General features: G+C 37.0%; 1 protein-coding gene across 1 annotated transcript in view; it reads right to left on the bottom strand.

The window, feature by feature from the left end:
* The window catches only part of ANK2 (ankyrin 2), a 689,273-nt gene that overhangs the window by 669,120 nt on the left and 590 nt on the right, over nucleotides 1–19,563 (bottom strand). The window lies entirely within an intron of this gene.

Raw genomic sequence — 19,563 nt, 5'->3', positions numbered from 1 at the left:
TTAACTCCCCTGGCCTCCATTCCTTCATCTGTAAAATGGGAATGATAATGGTACTCATCTTATGGAGTCATTTTGAGATTAAAATGAGTTGATAAACACACAGTGGTGTGATGGAAAATGTTTAACAATTGGCCTGTGAGATAAGATTGCTTTCTAGAAATTGCCTATTTCCTTCCACAGCCAATTTCAAGCTACCAACGTAAAGACAATCCGCTCACAGAATTCCTGATATTTGAACAATTGGTTCTCTCAAGCTGGTACATGGCTCACCACTGCATGCAGAGCATTATAAAACACACACACAGGGCTTCCCTGGTGGCGCAGTGGTTGGGAGTCCGCCTGCCGATGCAGGGGACACGGGTTCGTGCCCCGGTCCGGGAAGATCCCACGTGCCGCGGAGCGGCTGGGCCCGTGAGCCATGGCCGCTGAGCCTGCGCATCCGGAGCCTGTGCTCCGCAACAGGAGAGGCCACAACAGTGAGAGGCCCACGTACTAAAAAAAAAAAAAAAAAACACACACACACACACTATGTAGATATTAATTACTATATATATATATACTATATATATACCCAAAATACATAGATATTAGTTACTATATATACTAATATAATACATATGACAGCATTTTCTCTGATTTTGTATCATTCAAATACCCTATAATATTCAGAATAACTGAATTTACAGTAGTGCCTAGGGGGCCCTACTTCCCAGGAGGCCCCCCAAAAACATACAACCTAACTAAAATAGTATGCTTACTATGCAAATACAGATCAACACAGATTGCCCCAATGTCTCTGCCACTTCTAGTCAGACTTCCACCCTTATTCCCCTCCTAGAGTAGAGCCACTGTAAATGCATGAATGATTCCTATTTGAATGACATTATTAATGATACATGATTTATAATTTCATGACAATTAATTGTGTATCCCATGTGCTTTACTTACAATATCTCAATGAATCCTTACAGCCACCATATTGGGTGGATATTATCCCCAAGTGAAGAAACTGAGGCTTAAGAGAGGATTCATAACTTTCCAAAGGGTACACATCTCGGAAATAATATAACATATATACTTAACCTAGTCTTTTGAGGGTAGAGATTAGCTTGCTCCATTATCCCACATTATTTCATAATTAGCAGAAGTTTTTTTGTTTTGTTTTTCATTTTGTTTCAGTTCCATGTAAAAATTTGGGTTAGCTTATATAATAGTATTTTAACAATAACTCTCTCTGCTGCATACTACAGCTACTATATACTGAACCATGTATGTATTATTTAATTTTATATATACCATCCATAGTAAGCTCTAGCTGGATATTTATAAACACTGAGAAAACTCATCTTAGTGTATATTTTCCAGTAAATTACCCATAATACCAAAATCAATAAGGCTTATACTTTGATTTCTGTAATTTTTAATTTACTTTCACAATCATGGTATTCTTAAAATGAACTGTAATTTCTGACTCTGAAGATTTAGACACAATGTTAATTCTGTAATGTGAACATTCTGGAAACATATTCCTTTAGAAGAATTGCAAGAGGGAGCAGAGTTGGGGGGTTGAGGGGGTTAGAATCATACTGAATACAGTTTAGGGAATGTGTGAGCCAACACAAATGTTCATCTGTTAACTGCAGAGGTATAGAGAGTGAAACATACATGATTTAGATCAATACAATCATCTGCTTTCCAACAAACCGACACTATGCCTACAATTATAGAGAAATATAATACCCATATTTTATTCATGCGAGGACGTGTTTATACCCACTCAGTGTCATAACCTGAAACACGATCTGTCCACCCCCACCTCTGCGAGATCTCATTCTACCACTTTCCTCCTCACCTACTTTGCTTGAGCTACACTGGCAAGCTCCCTATTCCCGGAACACACCAAACTGGTCCTACCGTTGACCATTCCCATTTGCTTTAACATCTGCCTAAAACGCTCTTCCCCCAGAGGTGGGTCCCCTCCTTCACATACTTCACGCCTCTGCCTGACTGTCACTCATTAGGGAGGTCTTCCCTGATCACCAAATATAAAATATCAATCCACCCCCCTCCCCGGAAATCCCATGTGTTCCCACTCGCATCTTGTTTTATCTCTTCCATGGCCCTTATCACCACCTGACATTTTATTTCTTTTGAATTGTGGTAAAATATACATAATATTTACCATCCTAACTAATTTTTACTGTACAGTTCAGTAAAGTACATTCACATTGTTGTGCAGCAAATCTCCAGAATTCTTTTCATTTTCCCAAACTGAAACTTTATATGCAATAAACCACCACATTCTCTCCTCCCCACAGCCCCTGGCAACCACCATTCTACTTTCTGTCTCTATGAATTTGACTAGGTACCTCATATAAGTGGAATCAGACAGTATTTGTCCTTTTATGGCTGGCTTATTTCACTTAACAATGTCTTCAAGTTTCATCCATATTGTAGCACATGTCCGAGTTTCCTTCCTTTTTAAGGCTGAATAATATTTCATCGTATGTACAGTCAGCCCTCCATATCCATGGGTTTCACATCCATGATTCAACCAATCGCACATCGGAAAAATTTTTTTTAATTTTTCCAGAAAGTTCCAAAAAGCAAAACTTGAATTTGCCGCATGGCAGGCAACTACTTACATAGCATTTACATTGTATTAGGTATTACCAGTAATCTAGAGATGATTTAAAGTATACAGAAAGATGTGCATAGATTATATGCAAATATTGACACTAGACCATTTTATACAAAGGACACGAGCATCCTCAGATTTTGGCAGCTGAGGGGATCCTGGAACTGATCCCCTATGGATACAAGAGATGACTCTCTCTCTCTCTCTCTCTCTCTCTCTCTCTATATATATATATATATATATATATATATATATATATATCATAATATATATATCATATTTTGTTTATCCATTATTCCATTGATGGACACTTGGGTTGCTTTCACTTTTTGCCTATAATGCTTCTATGAACACAGGTGTACAAATATCTGTTCAAGTTCCTGCTTTCAACTCTTTTGGTTATATACCTAGAAGTGGGATTGCTAGATCATATGGTAATTCTATTTTTAATTTTTTGAGGAACTGCCATACTGTTTTCCATAGCAGCTCTGCCATTTTACTTTCCCACCAGCAGTGCACAATTTCTCCACATCCTCACCAACACTTATTATTTTTTGCTTTTTGATAGTGGTCATCCTAATGTGGGTGAGATTATATATATTTATTCTTATGTCTTTATTTTCTATCTTTCCTACCTACTAGAATATAAGCTCCACGAGGGCAGGGACTTCATTTTTGTCACTATTGTATTCCCAAATCCTATAACACTGCCTGATACATATTAGTTATCAAAAAAATATTTGTTGAATGAACTAATGATAGCCCACCTTCGAGATTTCATTCATCTTAGCATAACTTTCAAATTGAAAAGACAAGAGAATAGTTATTGTAGGAATTATTACATAGATCATCTTTAACAGATCCCCTCAGAAGTTTGAGTGTAAAATTGAGACTCTTATCACTATTGATGACAATTTAAAATTCAAAAGCAGATGTAACTTCAGTAATGTAATGTATACATCACATCAGCTGAAGAATCAATTCTTTCAAAACACATTCTCAGCAATTGTCAAGAACCATATTTGTTTGTTCCTGTGATCATCATCTAAACAGTTTCCTTTGCTGTTAGGTTCTAAAGGAATGCTCTTAGATGACAATGTTCTTGATCACCATGGAAACATCAACCACAACGCTTATATCAAGCCCTTGTAGAAACAGCTAAACAGAAAAAGAATTTAAAAACAACTTCTCCTTCCATTGAGGTAGATAAATTGAACATAAGATACAGCATTTAAATCTAATTGTGGTAAATATCCAGTAAATTAATTGCAGATTCATGAGCTCTAAAATTCAATTGAGTTCTATCTATGTAGATGTAGCAGATTTCTTGGTTGGCTACCAAACACCTTTCTCTAACTTTTCCCATCCATTTTGGTTGGATGATAATGTATCCAACCTCGACACATGGCATCCTGTTCATTTTTAGGGATTTTTCAAGGGATAGGCAGGCACATGATCCAGTTCTAACAATGAAATGAAAGGAGGCTTTTGCAGGATGGCTTCTAGGAAAGATTTCCCTCCCTTACAAGAAAAATGTATGACCAGAGGAAGACCTGGCCACCACCTGCCACCTTCGCCTTACCCTTGCTTTCTGCTTTGGCTGTTACACAAAGACACGATGCTTGGAACTGTGGCAGCCATCTTATGACCAAGAGAGAGGACATAACACCTGAGGACTGCAAAGCAGAGGAATCAGAGAAGCTTCAATTACTCATAACATTACTGAACTACTGAACCAAACATCCTGGGACTGATAACTTCAGCCTCCTTGTTAGCTAAACAGTAGATATCTGTATGGCTTAGGGATGTGTGTGAATGTGCGTGTGTGTTTTAGGTAGACTCTTCCATTAAATAGCTCTAATTCTAGACTACAGCTGCACCTTTTGCAAAGAGAGAGAGGGACAGAGAGACAGAGAAAGAGAGACTGTTAGGTGGTTCAAACTTATAAGCTTTGGGGACCAGAAGTAAGGATGAGTTAAAAGAGAGTTGAAGACTAAACACAAGATAAACTGCAACTATAACATGTTTGTGGGAACTGTCCCTGCCAGCCTTGAAGCAATTTAGAGCATACAAAATGGTGGTAGCTAGTTAGAAATCACTCAAATAATATGTCTACAGATACAGGAATCTATGGACATAAAAGTTAACAAAGCAAAACCTTTAATAAAAGTTAATAAAACAAAACCTTTCAAGAGATTACATTTTTTTTCTATTAAATTTGAGGACAGCAAATGAAGTCTGATTAATAATGCATGCAAGATAGGCAAATTCCCTCTCTGACGCCTTTACTTCTCTTCTAAGAGAAACTCATTTTAATTGCTCTCCATGCCATGAGTTTAGATTAGTGTGATCCCAGGTGATTCACTTACTCAAACAATGACTTACTTTTGATATCTCTTCTGTTAAGGCTAGCAATTCCACTTCCATCACACCTGCATGTGAGTTGCTAGCTAGACATAATAACTCCTGACACTTTCAATTCAGGATTCACAATTTCATTGTTACGTTTCCCTTTGAAAAGAGCAATAGCTTTGGAATCATTTCTCCTACTTTCCACTTCTCCCACATTCTAATTTGGAAACTCACAGCCTTTTTCCAGGTGTACAGGGACACTGCCTTCCTCAGGGCAGCCAAACTCCTAGTCAGCTCCAGGGTGATGAAGGAATCTCCATTACCTTCATCACAATGGCAACTCAGTTCGAAGAAACACAAAGGAACTCTTCATCTTCTGTCCTACCTTTTCCTCAGCGTCCTTCTCCCACCCAACCTTTAGAGTGGCCTGGGAGCATATGGGCTTTTGAACTTTAAGAAGAGAGTAAAAAGAGCCCACAAAGTTGAGGAGGGTGGCGTGGGTGACTTTTTAAAATACTGAGATAATCCCATGTAACTTTTCGGAAAAACAACAGGTAGGCAAAACTTCTTAGTCATGGACCCATTATATCTTTCATCCCTCACTGACAGTCACAGCCAAATTTAAGCTCTTTTTCAGTACATAATGGCTTTTCCATTTGTCAACACAATCTCTAGACAACACATATCTGAGTTATTCATAACATGGTAAAATGCTCTGAAATAACTTAATTATTAAAAGTACACTATAAAACCAAACTCTACTTTTTTCCTTCCATCTAGTCCACACATGTGAAACTTTTGGTGGGGTAGGGAGAAAACAGTGACTTCCTTTTAGACAATATTAAGTTTGAAGGACCTGAGGAATAAAAAGGAGAAGATTTACAGAGGTCAGATGAAAATATTAAAAGAAGGGTTGGTGCTAAGATAATGATGGAAGAAAGATCAGCATTTGAGTGGTAATGGAGTCCATAGGACTTGGTGATTGGGTCTGGGAAGAAGTATAAACACATAAGAGAAGAAAATCAAAGACAGCAAGCAGAACTCTGAGAGACACTAATATCTAGATAACAAGGGAAGGAAGAGGAAGAGATGGAGGAGAATGATAAAGAACTGCCTGGGAAAACACTAGGAAGAAAACCACAAGTGAGTCATGATAATAAACAAGGCTTTTTATGACCTGGCTCTAGACTGACTCACGGGTCTCATCTCCTGTGACCTCCCCCGAACACTCTGCTCCAGCCATTCAGGACTGCTGATCACTCCCTAAAATGCAATATGCTTTCCACTTCCATGCCTTTGCACCTGCTGTTTCCTCTGCCTGGAATTCCCTCCCTATCTTAGTCATGTTGCAAACTTTTACTCTTCCTTCAAGCACCAGCTTCTCCTTGAGGCCTCTGCTGAATTCCCTAACCGAAGAAAAGCCCCCACTGCATTGGATCATACCTCCATATCAAAATCATCACATTCTACCTGTTTAGTTTGTTTTCCCTATAACATATATGCCATGTAACTATAGCGTAAGTTCCATGAGTACTGAGTGTTTTCACCTCTGTATTTGAGGTGTTGTCACCTCTGTATTTCCAGCCCCTACCAAGGCACCTGGCATGAAGAGGTGGTATCATATGCTCTGTTTAAGGATGAGGGTTCTGATGCCTAACGCATGTTGAGTCTGAATCCCTCACTCTGCCATTTACTTGGCTGTGTGATCGTCAGCAAACTACTAAGCCTGTTTCTTTATCCTTAAATTGGGATAATTATTGTATCTACTTCAGAAGATGGATGGGAGGATGAAATGAGATAATACATGTAAAGAACCTGTCACAGAGCTTGGCACACACTCAGGCTCAATTAAGTGTGAACATCATTACTTCAGAAGTTAATGTAATTATTGAACATATGAATGGAGATCTACAGTCCTACCGGGAAGAGTTTCAGGAAGGAGAGAAAGATCAATAGAATCAAAACTGCTGAGAAGTCTAAAAGGATTAGGGCTGTCAGTTTGCTAAATTCTCAACCAAAGCATCCTTCTCTCCACAGCCTTTGGGTTTCCTTACCCTCACCATCAGGCTCACCCCTGCCCTAGTCTCTGTAACAATGAAGACTGAAAAATTGGGAAAAAAAGAAAAGCACCTCCTGGACATAGTCAACTCCTAGGACAGGCAAAAGGAGTGTGATCGAGGCCAGGATAATTCTTCCTCTGAAATAGGAAGGAAGAAAGCAAGAATATGTGAAAATACGAGGTTTAGAGGTGGAGGTATGTTCCTCGTTTTCTTTTATAACTGAAGAAGGTGGCTATAAAAGAGGCATTCATGAATAAAACATTTTGTACTCTCAGATGAAAGAGTTAATTCAGTGATAAACAATCCAAGCTTTTATCAAAAATAGAGATAGGATTTTCTAAGTTGCCATACAAGGTCTTTCATCCAATTGGAAGTCTGATTTAGTCAACAGCTCTGTTACTGTTGTCCATTTTAGCTTCTTATATCTATAAATTCATGTTTTTTAAGTAAATATTTATTCATTGGTGTCTAAATAAATTGTATGAGAACTTCTAACAAAGCTATACAAATACTTGACTACTATCATGGGTAGGAAATAACACTCAATATATTGATTTACTGAATATCATTTTTAGCTCGGTGCAAATGTACAAAACAAATATTTTTCTTTATAAACTGGCACTATGAAAGTGATTAGTCCATATAATTTACATTAAATATAACCGTTACTCTTAAGTTTATAAGCTTGCACAATTTAAGCAAAATCACAAAATCATGCATCTAATACTTTTGCTTGTGTTCAGGATAATCAGTCATTACATGGGGCAGCAAATTGGTTAAACCAGGTCAAATCCAGTTCCAGAAAAGGTTTATTTGACTTGCCGGATCCCAAAATAAACTAGGGTGAAATAACCTTATGATATTAAAGCAAAGACAGACATCAAAAGAGAAACACAGTATTCATAAAACCTGTGGGAAGATTTCTTTTAGTTTTATAAGCCTATCCTTTAGGACAGTCAGAAAAAAGGTCAGACAAACCCAATTTATATTAGATCATACACTGAAGAAAAATGATGTGATCCTTCTATATTTATTACCATAAGAGTTGAATAAAGGTTAATGGATTTGAAAAACTGCATTTCCAGGAGTCTGGTTTTTAATACCAAGTGGCTAGCAAGTTACCATCTATTATAAAGGAAAATTGTTGAGATAAATAACTTGTGTATAAAGATAAGTGTAGGGCTTCCCTGGTGGCGCAGTGGTTGAGAATCCGCCTGCCAATGCAGGAGACACGGGTTCGTGCCCTGGTCCGGGAAGATCCCACATGCCGCGGAGCAACTAAGCCCGTGAGCCATGGCCGCTAGGCCTGCGCGTCCGGAGCCTGTGCTCCGCAATGGGAGAGGCCACAACAGTGAGAGGCCCGCATACCGCAAAAAAAAAAAAAAAAAAAAAAAAAAAAAGATAAGTGTAGCAGATTCAAGGAGATTTGTTACTACCTCAGTCTATGTGAAATAAAGCATTTAACAGAACGAAACTGTTTCCAGACCTCCTCAGGTAAAACAAAAGAATGTTTGTTAAAAGAAAAAAATAATAAATTCCAGGTGTAGCTCTTGACAAAAACTCAGATCTTGGTGTTTCCTCTCATTTCTTTCAGCTGTGAGATACCTTGCTCCATGAGCATGATCGCATCTTTGCTTTCTTGTTAGGCTTCCATTGTCTACACTCGAGTATATCACCACAGATTCTGCTTCTGGTCATGCGTGACCCAGGAAGTACCAGCAGTCCGCCCCAGGGATTCTGTTTTCAGCCTGAACTCTCATCAAGAAATGACCTAGTAAGCTGTAACTTAAAATACCCCTCCCATCACCTACAGCTCACCAAATGATGACCATGGCCACATACACGTTCTCAAGATGGAAGACACTGATTAGAGAGATAACATTAACAGGTTAATAGATATATAATGGTAGAAGATTTGCAGAGTAAAGTGACAGAGGCACAATAGCCCAGAAATCAGACGATAAAACTTAGTACATTAAATAACATTTAAATTAATTTTTAATAAAATCAACTAATTTAACAATTTTCAAATTAAATCCCATTAGTATCAAATGAGATTAATATGCAGATAATGATAATGGCCTGAAAGAATTTATCAACTACAGCACAAACATTACTGGGAAAGATATGGGATTCAGAATGTGATCAGGCTCCATCTGGAAGAAAGGAAATCCAGACAGGACTGAGCGATACTGAAGAGGCACAGAACTTCGTATCTAAACCCCACTGAATAGTATTAATAACTGCAAGGATATGCTTAACTTATTGTATCTTTAAAGACATGTAATTTTTATTGTATATTGTGAGTTCCATTATTCCCTATGCATTCTTTTATTACCTTCATAAAGTCCTGAATTAAAGAACTTTTTGAAAGCATTGTTACAAAAAAAAAAAATCTAGTTTAATTCCCAGACATTAGTTAAGATTCTGGAGCTCAAATGAGACAAATCAGATAAGCAATGACTATTACAATGTTCTTTTTTTTTTCTGAGTGTTCTACGAGGTACATTTACACAAAAGGATCTGAGTGAGAGCTATGATGTTAAATCTATTATTGTTCAGCCTTTGAAATAAATTATTGCTTCCACTAAAATCCCGACATGCAGCAACAGCTCCAAAATGGTTATTCAAGAGAAGGTAATCTGATAGGAAGACAGAGAGAATCTAAGGGAGCATGGCATGAAGTTATTTGTGCAGAGAGTAAACATATGGTTTTTCTTAGATTTTATGTTACAGAATTGATGAAAATAGCAAAAAAGTAACTAAAAGTTACTAAAAGTAGTAGTTACTAAAAGTAGTAGTTACTACAAGTAATCTAAAGTAACTTTTATTCACCTTTTAGTTAAGATTGTGAAAATATGGCTTATCCATGATTAGGTGATGATGAAGATGATTATTTTATTTGAAGGTAGCTTTTATCTGAGGATGAGAGGGAGGTGAACAATAAAACTAAACCCTAGCAGGAGTATGCATATTCTAAAGAATAAAGACCAAACTCTGGGGCTTCCCTGGTGGCACAGTGGTTGAGAGTCCGCCTGCCGATGCAGTGGACACGGGTTTGTGCCCCGGTCCGGGAGGATCCCACATGCCGCGGAGCGGCTGGGCCCGTGAGCCATGGCCGCTGAGCCTGCGCGTCCGGAGCCTGTGCCCCGCAACGGGAGAAGCCACAGCAGTGAGAGGCCCGCGTACCGCAAAATAAATAAGTAAATAAATAAAGACCAAATTCTGGTAAATTGAAGACTTTCCATGATGTTATACCAATTATTTTTCCAATTTTATTTTTCACTAATATCTCCTTGTCTCCTACTCTGTAGCCAACTGGGATTGACTACTAACCATTCTGCCTACCCTGTAATATTTTTCCATCTCTATGCGTCTCTTCACGCTGTTTATTCTGGCTCTGAAATGCTTTTTATCTAATCTCTACCTGTCAAAATAAAATCCATTCTTAAATATTCAACTCACATTTCAACTGTTTCACTAAACCTAATATGATTTCCTCCAATCAAAATAAACTTCTTTTATCTCCTCCCATGGTATTTTGTACTCTATTAGTATACTTAGCATATTCTGTCTGCATTACAGTAAGCTGCATACACTGCTTGATTTCTTCTTCTATAGGATTGTAAGATTTTTGAGAGCAGGGATAGATCTAATATCCTTTTGAGGAAGAATTTTCCAAATGAACCATAACTTACTTTACATAATGATGGCTTTTCTTTTGAAAAATCTGAGGAAGTTATCTCTTAAAATGACCACTTAGGGGTATTCTACACCTGATTTGTTAAATTTGATTTCTCATTTTAAGAGCTACTTTCTATATATCCAAGTATACACTATCTATATCCAAGTGAAAATATTAAGGAGAGTTACATTATTAGTAACCTTCCACCAAATGATAGTTAAAATTGAAAATGTGATTGATTGCTATCTGGTTGTTTGAAATGCAATAAAGTTCTATTGGTTAAAAAGCAAACAGTTACTAATCAGGGCCTTGTTCAGGCTGCCATTCATTTGCTAGGTAATCCCAAGCAAACTATACGCTTTGTGCATCCACTTAACTAATCTGAAATCTAAGATATGGATTATCTGCTTTCCAAGTTGTTACACGTGTTGGTCGTTGTGAAATTAAGAATTATAATGAAGGATTCTGAAAAGTGAACAGAAATAATACTTGTTAATAACACTCTGGAACTTGAGTAATCTAAAGTGATCTAAGGAAAGAATGGATTTAAATGAAGCAAAGTTTTCAGCCAAAGTAGTATGATCCATAATGATGCATCGCAAGATTATGATGGCTCTTTTCCTAATATGTTGACATTTGAGGATGTAACATTTAAAAAATGGAGAAAACAAAAAAAGGATTAGCAAAATATAAAGTTGATTGACAATTACACACCTAAGACCAAAATTGATATAATTCAGTTTTGTTACTTGAGGGTTTCTACATTGTTGAATATAGTATTCAGAAGTGAGAGGGAGTAAAAAGTAGCCTTTGATACAACAATTTGACTTCTGGAAATTTATTTACCGATACATGTGTTCAAAGAGCCATATATGCCCACACACATTCTTAAATACAAATGTACAAGATTTTCACTGAAGCAAAATACTAGAAACAACCTAAATGTCCATTCACAAACAGTGAAATGAATTATAAATACATTCATTTAATAAAATAATATGTAACAATAAAAGATCAAGTGTATGTACCAAGCTGGACCAGAATAAATTTTTATGAAAGAAGCAAAGTATCAAGCAACGTGTACAGTAGGCTCCCATTTGTGTAAACAAAAGGGGGGAGGAATATGTACACAGATAAATGTTTCTGTAAACAGAATATTTCTAAGGGAATACATAAGAAATGATTGTTTCAGGGGTAGGGGATTGCAGAGTTTGGGTTTGGAGTAAGGTTTACATTTCAAATATAATATCCATCATTAAAAATATTAATTTATTACCACACTTTTTTTTCTTTGACCACACCACCGCTGGCAGTATCTTAGTTCCCCAACCAGGGACCGAACACATGCCACAGCAGTGCAAGCGCCAAGCCCCAGCCACTGAACCACCAGGGAATTCCCTACCACATTCCTACATGACTTTTTCAATTTTAAAAAAAGTATAATAAAATTATGTTTATAAACTGTTAGAATAAGTTCAATTAGTTAACCAAGATGCTTAGGTCACAAATAATTCAAATCAAAATTACATGTTTGGGGGCTTCCCTGGTGGTGCAGTGGTTGAGGGTCTGCCTGCCGATGCAGGGGACGCGGGTTCGTGCCCCGGTCCGGGAGGATCCCACATGCCGCGGAGCGGCTGGGCCCGTGAGCCATGGCCGCTGAGCCTGCGCGTCCGGAGCCTGTGCTCCGCAACGGGAGAGGCCACAGCAGTTAGAGGCCCGTGTACCGCAAAAAAAAAAAAAAAAAAAAAAAAAAAAATTACATGTTTTTTCACAATAAAGTATACCTCTGTATTATTTTATTGTTTAGAAATACCTGCCCAAATATTATATCAAAGTTTAATAATGGGTTTATGAGATAGAATGATAATTATTTGCATTTTATAGATTACAAAACTACGGTTTAGCAAGATGAAATTATTTACTCAGAATTACTCAAATAGCAACCAGGACAGCTGTACAAGCCTGATTTCTGACTTCTCGGAGGCTCTAGAGCCTTGTGTCTAACGGTGGTACTATGCAACGCCCTCCAAACTCCACAGGCAGAACCCAAGTCCAGGACTACTAAGCAATCGAAAATCAAACAATGTGAAAAAGTACAGTGTTTGCATAGAGTGATTTATGATATTTAAGTGGGAAAATATTTCCTGAGACATACTTGTTTAACCAGTTCTTGTCTCATCTGTGTTACCTCCTGATCCAATGACAAAAATAATGTGCCGAATATAGCAGCTTACTTTGTATTAACTTAGCTCTCACTCTGTGGTAGATGATATTTTCAAAGGTGGCCAAACAGCCTGTCCCACGTGCATTTCTTACAATGTAATGCTGATATTCATCCCTTGCATAGAGCAGTGGGGTCTATTCCCCTCCCCTTGAATCTGGTTGAACCTCTGTGATTACCTCAACCAAGAGAGAGAGTATGGCATTCAGTAACCCTATGTGATTTCCAAGGCTAGGTCATAAGATGTCCTTTACTTCTGCTGTGATGTCTGGGGACTCTTACTCTTAGACCCCAGTCACTATGTTGTGAGGAAGACGAGTATCCACCTGAAGAGGACTCACATATAGGTGTTCCGGCCAAGAGCCCCAGCATTGGCCAGAAGACATGCAAGCGAGCAAACCTGAGATGATCTGTCCCCAGCCGTAAAGTCACCTCTAGCCTTCCAGGAACCCCAGCTGACTCCCAAAATTCTCATCAAGCCCTACTCAAATTGCAGATTAATGAGCAAAGCATATGATTACTGGTGTTTGAAACTACTATGTTTGAGGTGGTTTGTTACACAGCAATAGATAACCTAACCTAACCTAAAAGCTAGGTTTAGACTACTGAACTCAATGCCATATGTGTCACTAGGAAGAGATAATTAGCTCCTTAATATACCATATCTACCCATATAGTAACGCTTTATAAAAAATGAAATGCTAATCTTCGCCAAAGCCTATAGTGAATGAAGCTTAAAGTCCCCATTTACTTCTCATCTCACTTCCATATGCAACATAGCTGAGTTAGAAACTGTTTTCTAAAAACCTCTGGAAACTCTCTGTATTCATCAAATAGGGTACAGCTTGTCTTTTTTCCATTTGTTTTCTTGATATAGTTTTATTAAATGCATTTCACTTTCATAAACTGCTTCCATTCCAGACATAAGGGCTTGCCTTGTACATTAATATGATGTTTAGATTAAAAACTCTGTAAGTAACATTTAAAAAACAAAGTCAAAAGCATGTTAATAAAAAAAAAGCATGTTAATGTCATTAGATTTTCTAAAAATTACATGATACATACTTTTTTCTGAAATCTGAAAAACTCAAAATATCTAAATCCAGAGGACAGAGTCTGGATATTAACTCATGCCAATATGTCAACTGATTTTATTTTTTTTACAAAGATGCAAAGGCAATTTAATAAAGCATAGTCTTTTCAACAAAGGGTAATGGAATAACTGGATATTCATATGCAAAAAAAAAAAAAAGAAGAAGAACCTTGAACTACACATCACAAAAATCAACTCAAAGTGACTGAAAGAGTTAAATGTCAAATGTTAAAATGATAGACTTTTTAAAAAATGGGAGAAAATCTTTGTGACTTTGGGTTAGGGAAAGAGTTCTCAGATACAACAGGACAACCCATTAAAGAAAATACTGATAATTGGACTTGATCAAAATTAAAAACCTTTGCTCTGAGAAAGACACTAAAAAGAGAATAAAAAGAGCAGAGATAGACTAAGATAAAATATGTTCAAATCATATATGTAGGGCTTTCCTGGTGGCACAGTGGTTAAGAATCCGCCTGCCAATGCAGGGGACACGGGTGCGAGCCCTGGTCCGGATGATCCCACGTGCCATGGAGCAACGAAGCCAGTGCGCCACAACTACTGAGCCTGCGCTCTAGAGCCCACAAGCCACAACTACTGAAGCCTGTGCGCCTAGAGCCTGTGCTCCGCAACAAGAGAAGCCACCGCACCGCAACAGAGTACCCCCACTCGCCACAACTAGAGAAAGCCCACGCGCAGCAATGAAGACCCAACGTAGCCAAAAATAAAATAATTTTTTTAAAAATTATATATCTAACAAAGAACTTGTCTCCAGAATATATAAATAACTCTCTAAACTCAACAAAAAGAAAACAACCCAATTTAAAAGATGGCCAAAATATTTGGACACTTCAACAAAGAAAACGTTGAAGGTATACACCCAAGAGAAGTGAATACTTATGTTTACACAAAACCTGTATACAAATATTTAATAGCAACTTTATTCATAATTGCCCCAACCTGGAAACAACCCAAATGTCCTTCATCTGAATGGCTAAACAATGGTACACCCATACAATGAAATACTATTCCACAATAAAAAGGAACAAAATATTGACAAATGAAAGAAGTTAGATGGCTATTAAGGGCATTACGCTGAGTGAAAAAAAGTTTCAAAAGGTTGTATTCTGGATGATTCCATGTATATGACATTCTGTGAAAGGCAAAAGTATAGGGACAGAGGACAGCTCAGTGGATGCCAGAGGTTGAAGGTGGGAGGATTTGTTTGACTACAGTGGCATTAGCACAAAGGAATATTTCAGGGGAATTCCGCAGCAGTCCAATGGTTAGGACTCTGCACTTCCACCACAGGGGACACAGGTTCAATCCCTGGTTGGGGAACTAAGATCCTGCACGCTGCGCAGTGTGGCCAAAAAAAAAAAAAGGAATAGTTCAGGGAGCTAGAACTGTTGTACACCTAGATTGTGGTGATAGATACACAACTCTAAGGATCTGTCAAAACTCATTAAACTGTATAAAAAGTGAATTTTACTGTATATAAATTAAAAAACAAAATTAAAAATCTAAACCAATTATATCAATGCATCACTATATTCTTATTCCTTTTATTCTCTTTTATCCCTTCACTGTCTAAAGGAAATTATCCTCTTTTTGTAACTCAAATACTTTGCATAACACGAAAATTCAAAATATAACTTATTTTGACAAGCATAAACAAATCATGGAATTAATACTGGAAGAAACTAAAAAACTTGAAAATGAAAGCCTCTTATTTATTTATGCCTGTTCAAGAAGACTCTCCATTAATCCAGCTCATTCTTAGAACTAGTTTTCTCAGGACCAACGTGGAAACAGCAGGAATAATTGAGGAGCTCTCAGGGGAAACAAAAGCTAAATAAGGGCCTCAGTCTCTCCTCTCAGCAACCATGAGACTGCAGAAATGCTCTCTTAGAGAATACAGAAGTGCAAGTGGAATTCAAGTTATTTTCATTTGATGAACTAAAATAATGAAAATTTTTTCAACTCTGTTGTAGATCCTACAGTTAATCAAGGCAAACTAAAGGAAAATTCCTGAGAATGGTTACAGAGGGCTCAAAGTAGAAAGAGTGCTAAGATGATCTCCCCCAATGGTTACAAATTAGAAGGGGAAGACAATAAAATAACAGTGAGTGTGACATGAGGCATCATGACGACGTTTTAAATCCCGGAGTTGCATAGTTGCAGCTTAACTAGCTTTGAACTTGAGGATGCAGCTTAGTTTCGCTAAGCCCACGTTACTCATCAGAAAATGGGTATAATAACATCTCCTTCATAGGACTGTTGGGAAAACTGTGCCTTGCTTAGCATCACACCTGGCCCCTTTGTAAATATTTTATCATTACCATAGGAGAGGTTTCTGAGTTTCTACAACAAAGAAAGAAAGAACACTGGTTTGCTTCCATAAATGAAATAACACTAATACCCACAGATCATGGAGAAGGATCAATCATGAAACAAGAAAAAGACACTAAATTCTACTGGCACCAATTATAAAGGATGTGTTATAGCTCTCCAATTCTCAAAGCAATCAATGCTTTGGAAACTCCCATCATAGCTCATCAGAAAGATGATAAGGCCCAGAAAGATCCTAGCAAAGTATCTTAACTTCAAGATCTCAATAAATACTCATTTAATTAACTGATTTAAATTTTCTGGCAATGGCCATAGAAATCATATGGATCTCTTGATACACATAATATATGTAGACAAACTATTTAAAAACGTAGGGGGCAAAACTATCGTTTCTTAATCTTTTATGGTCAGAAAATGAATAAAGAATAAACACGTAATGAAATCCAGGAGATTTGTCTTTACAGTTTGGTTGCTAATTTGACTTAAATGGTTTTAAAAAGTAGTGAAACTTCTGTACCATAGTTATCTTGTATAGAAAATAAAGAAAATATAACCCTTTTCTTAAAAGAGGAAAAAAATTAACTATCTAGTATCTTAGGAGCCTGAGAAGACAGAGCATATTAATAAATTTTTCTCTCACTTAACATGACAGAATGAAGTTGAAGGTCATTTTCCCTTGATCATCTCATTTTTGGAAACCTAGATTTTAACAGCACTGTGCAAAGGCACTGGATTACTTCAGCTATTTCATGCTATATCAGCAATTTCGAAAAGCTTAAAAAATAAAAATAAATAAAACACTTTGTCCAAAAGATCAGGTTGTAAAAATAATATATACAGTTTCTGATATATCATTCTAATAACAGATTAAATAATTAAAACAGAACTATATCATATATCAAATGGATGCAAACATTAATTCAGTCATACAGTGACTTTTTAGGTATATGCAAACCCAGGAATTATTTAGACTCATTATTAGAGGAATGATCAAAACAAAAAGTTGAGGAATATATTTTTAAATAATGTGGAAAAGCCCCTATAAGCAATTCAAATTTCAGATACTTTAATGCTTGTCTTCATTAAAAACACCTACACCTCTTAATGGATAACATTTTTATCTTCTTCATTTCTTTATCTTTAGGGCATGAAACATTACTCTGTGCTGAATAAGTGTTTGTTGAATAAATGAATCTTCACATAGAATATTTTCATTGAAATTAGCAGTTAAATATACTAATTTACAAGATATAAATATATATTCACTGAAAGCCTTTCTAAAATATTTTATTTCTAAATTTCTATTATATAATTTAAATGATGACCAATAAATTTATCTGTTGCTAAAGCCCATGCCATGTCTTTAATTAAAATCTTTCAACCTTTGGACTTCTATGTTCTTTCAATTATACTTTTTCTGTCAACTATGGTTTAAAATGAGGAAAACAATTCAGACTTTAATTCAATTCTGATTCAATCCAGAATTGATTTGAAAAAGAATTACTAAAGAACAAGGAGAAACATGTCAGGGAAACAGTGACACAGTTAAAATATACCGGGACTGGGACCTAAAATATTTCACCACTTTGCAGGAAAACACTGCTATCCTTTCTGCTTTTTAAAATTTCTAATTTGCTCAAAATCACTTGCAGGAAAGTGGTGATACTGTACTCAGAGGTTGTCAGGACTTCCGTTCCACCTGCCTAGATGAATCATGTAAACTGGAATGACCAATAATTCCAGCAACCTATTTCTACACCCTATGCAAATTAATGCACCAATCACTAAAAGAGTGCTTCTGTAAGGTCATATAAATGAAAAGCTGAGCAGAGGACACCAGTCAATTACTTGAATGTTGTGGCAGGATGTCATTTACACAGCTTCTAATTATGAGATCCTCTAAGTAGAGTGTCTACTCTGCAAAATAGCAATGACCTTTCATATAAATTTTTTCTCCTGACCATTTTCACACATACTATTTCTTAGATCAGTAAAATTATTCTAAATATAGAATGAGGCTTCACAGAGATTCTTATGAGTACATATAACTATACACACAAACGTACATATATATTTAGCCAAATAGGTATAAGTGATTTTTCACATAGGACATGATTTTTCTTACATTGCAAATAGAGGTGATTTCACCCATCATTCTTTGATGCCTGTATCACAAATACAGATGTAATGATGCCTGCTACCACAATGCTTCAAAAAAAAAAATAAATAACTCCAAGTGCAATTAAAAATGCATTGTCATAAAATTAGAGTCTTGGATTCTACCAGCATTTAAAACCCTAACAATTTCATTGAGACACAGAGGGCCATTTAAAAAAAAGTACACATTGATTTTTAGTCATTGCATTATAAAGGCACATAAACAAAGGTTATCCCTAAAATAACATTATCTATACACATTAAAATTCAAATGCGGCAAAGACCTTGTGAAGTGTCAACCAAATTTTACTGTCATGTTTTCATAAATTCTAAAGCTTCTGGGTTCTTCAAAATTTCCACATTGCCCTGAAGAAAAACTATTCTGTTGGGTACTCCCCTCCTGCTGCATTAACCAGTTGTACCATATTTCTAAACAGGAGTTCGATTCTCCTTGGTAAAGAGGTTGCCCATCTGTAGGCAGTGGATCATATTCTCACACCCATACACTACACTGAACAGGGCAAACTGACGCTTGCGTTGCTACCGCGATAACCTAAAGTGCTAATGCTGTAGTTCCTGGCAATGGTAGCACAAAAAGAAGAAAGCTCCTTTAGACACCAAATCACAGATCACAACGAGGTGGAGTACTCCCATGTTTTAATATTACCATACAAACAGAAAACAGGTTTTATGCAGACAGCCAAAGAAATGTGCATCACCCACGCCACACCCTCCCTTGCAGTGTTGGGGAAAACTACTGTCTCAGCAGACAGAGACAGTCGGGAGAGCAGGAACACATGTTTTCCAGTACTGTCTAATACAAGGCTGCAATTGTTGGGTGTAGCTCTATCTGAAAGTTGAGAACTAATAAGCAACCTCTAGACACGGTTCCTTCTCTCCTGTGGGTGGGAAGTGAATGCTTCCAGCAGTCCCTCTCAACGTCCTCGGGGGTTTGGGGTCTGGGGTGGATTTCCCCCCTGAGGGCACCAAGGGCTCCTCGTTAAT

This window comes from Kogia breviceps, chromosome 6, assembly GCF_026419965.1.
Source record: "Kogia breviceps isolate mKogBre1 chromosome 6, mKogBre1 haplotype 1, whole genome shotgun sequence".
NCBI classification, from domain to species: Eukaryota; Metazoa; Chordata; class Mammalia; order Artiodactyla; family Physeteridae; genus Kogia; species Kogia breviceps.
Note: the sequence above shows the minus strand (reverse complement) of the source record. Positions and strands in the feature narration are given on the sequence as shown.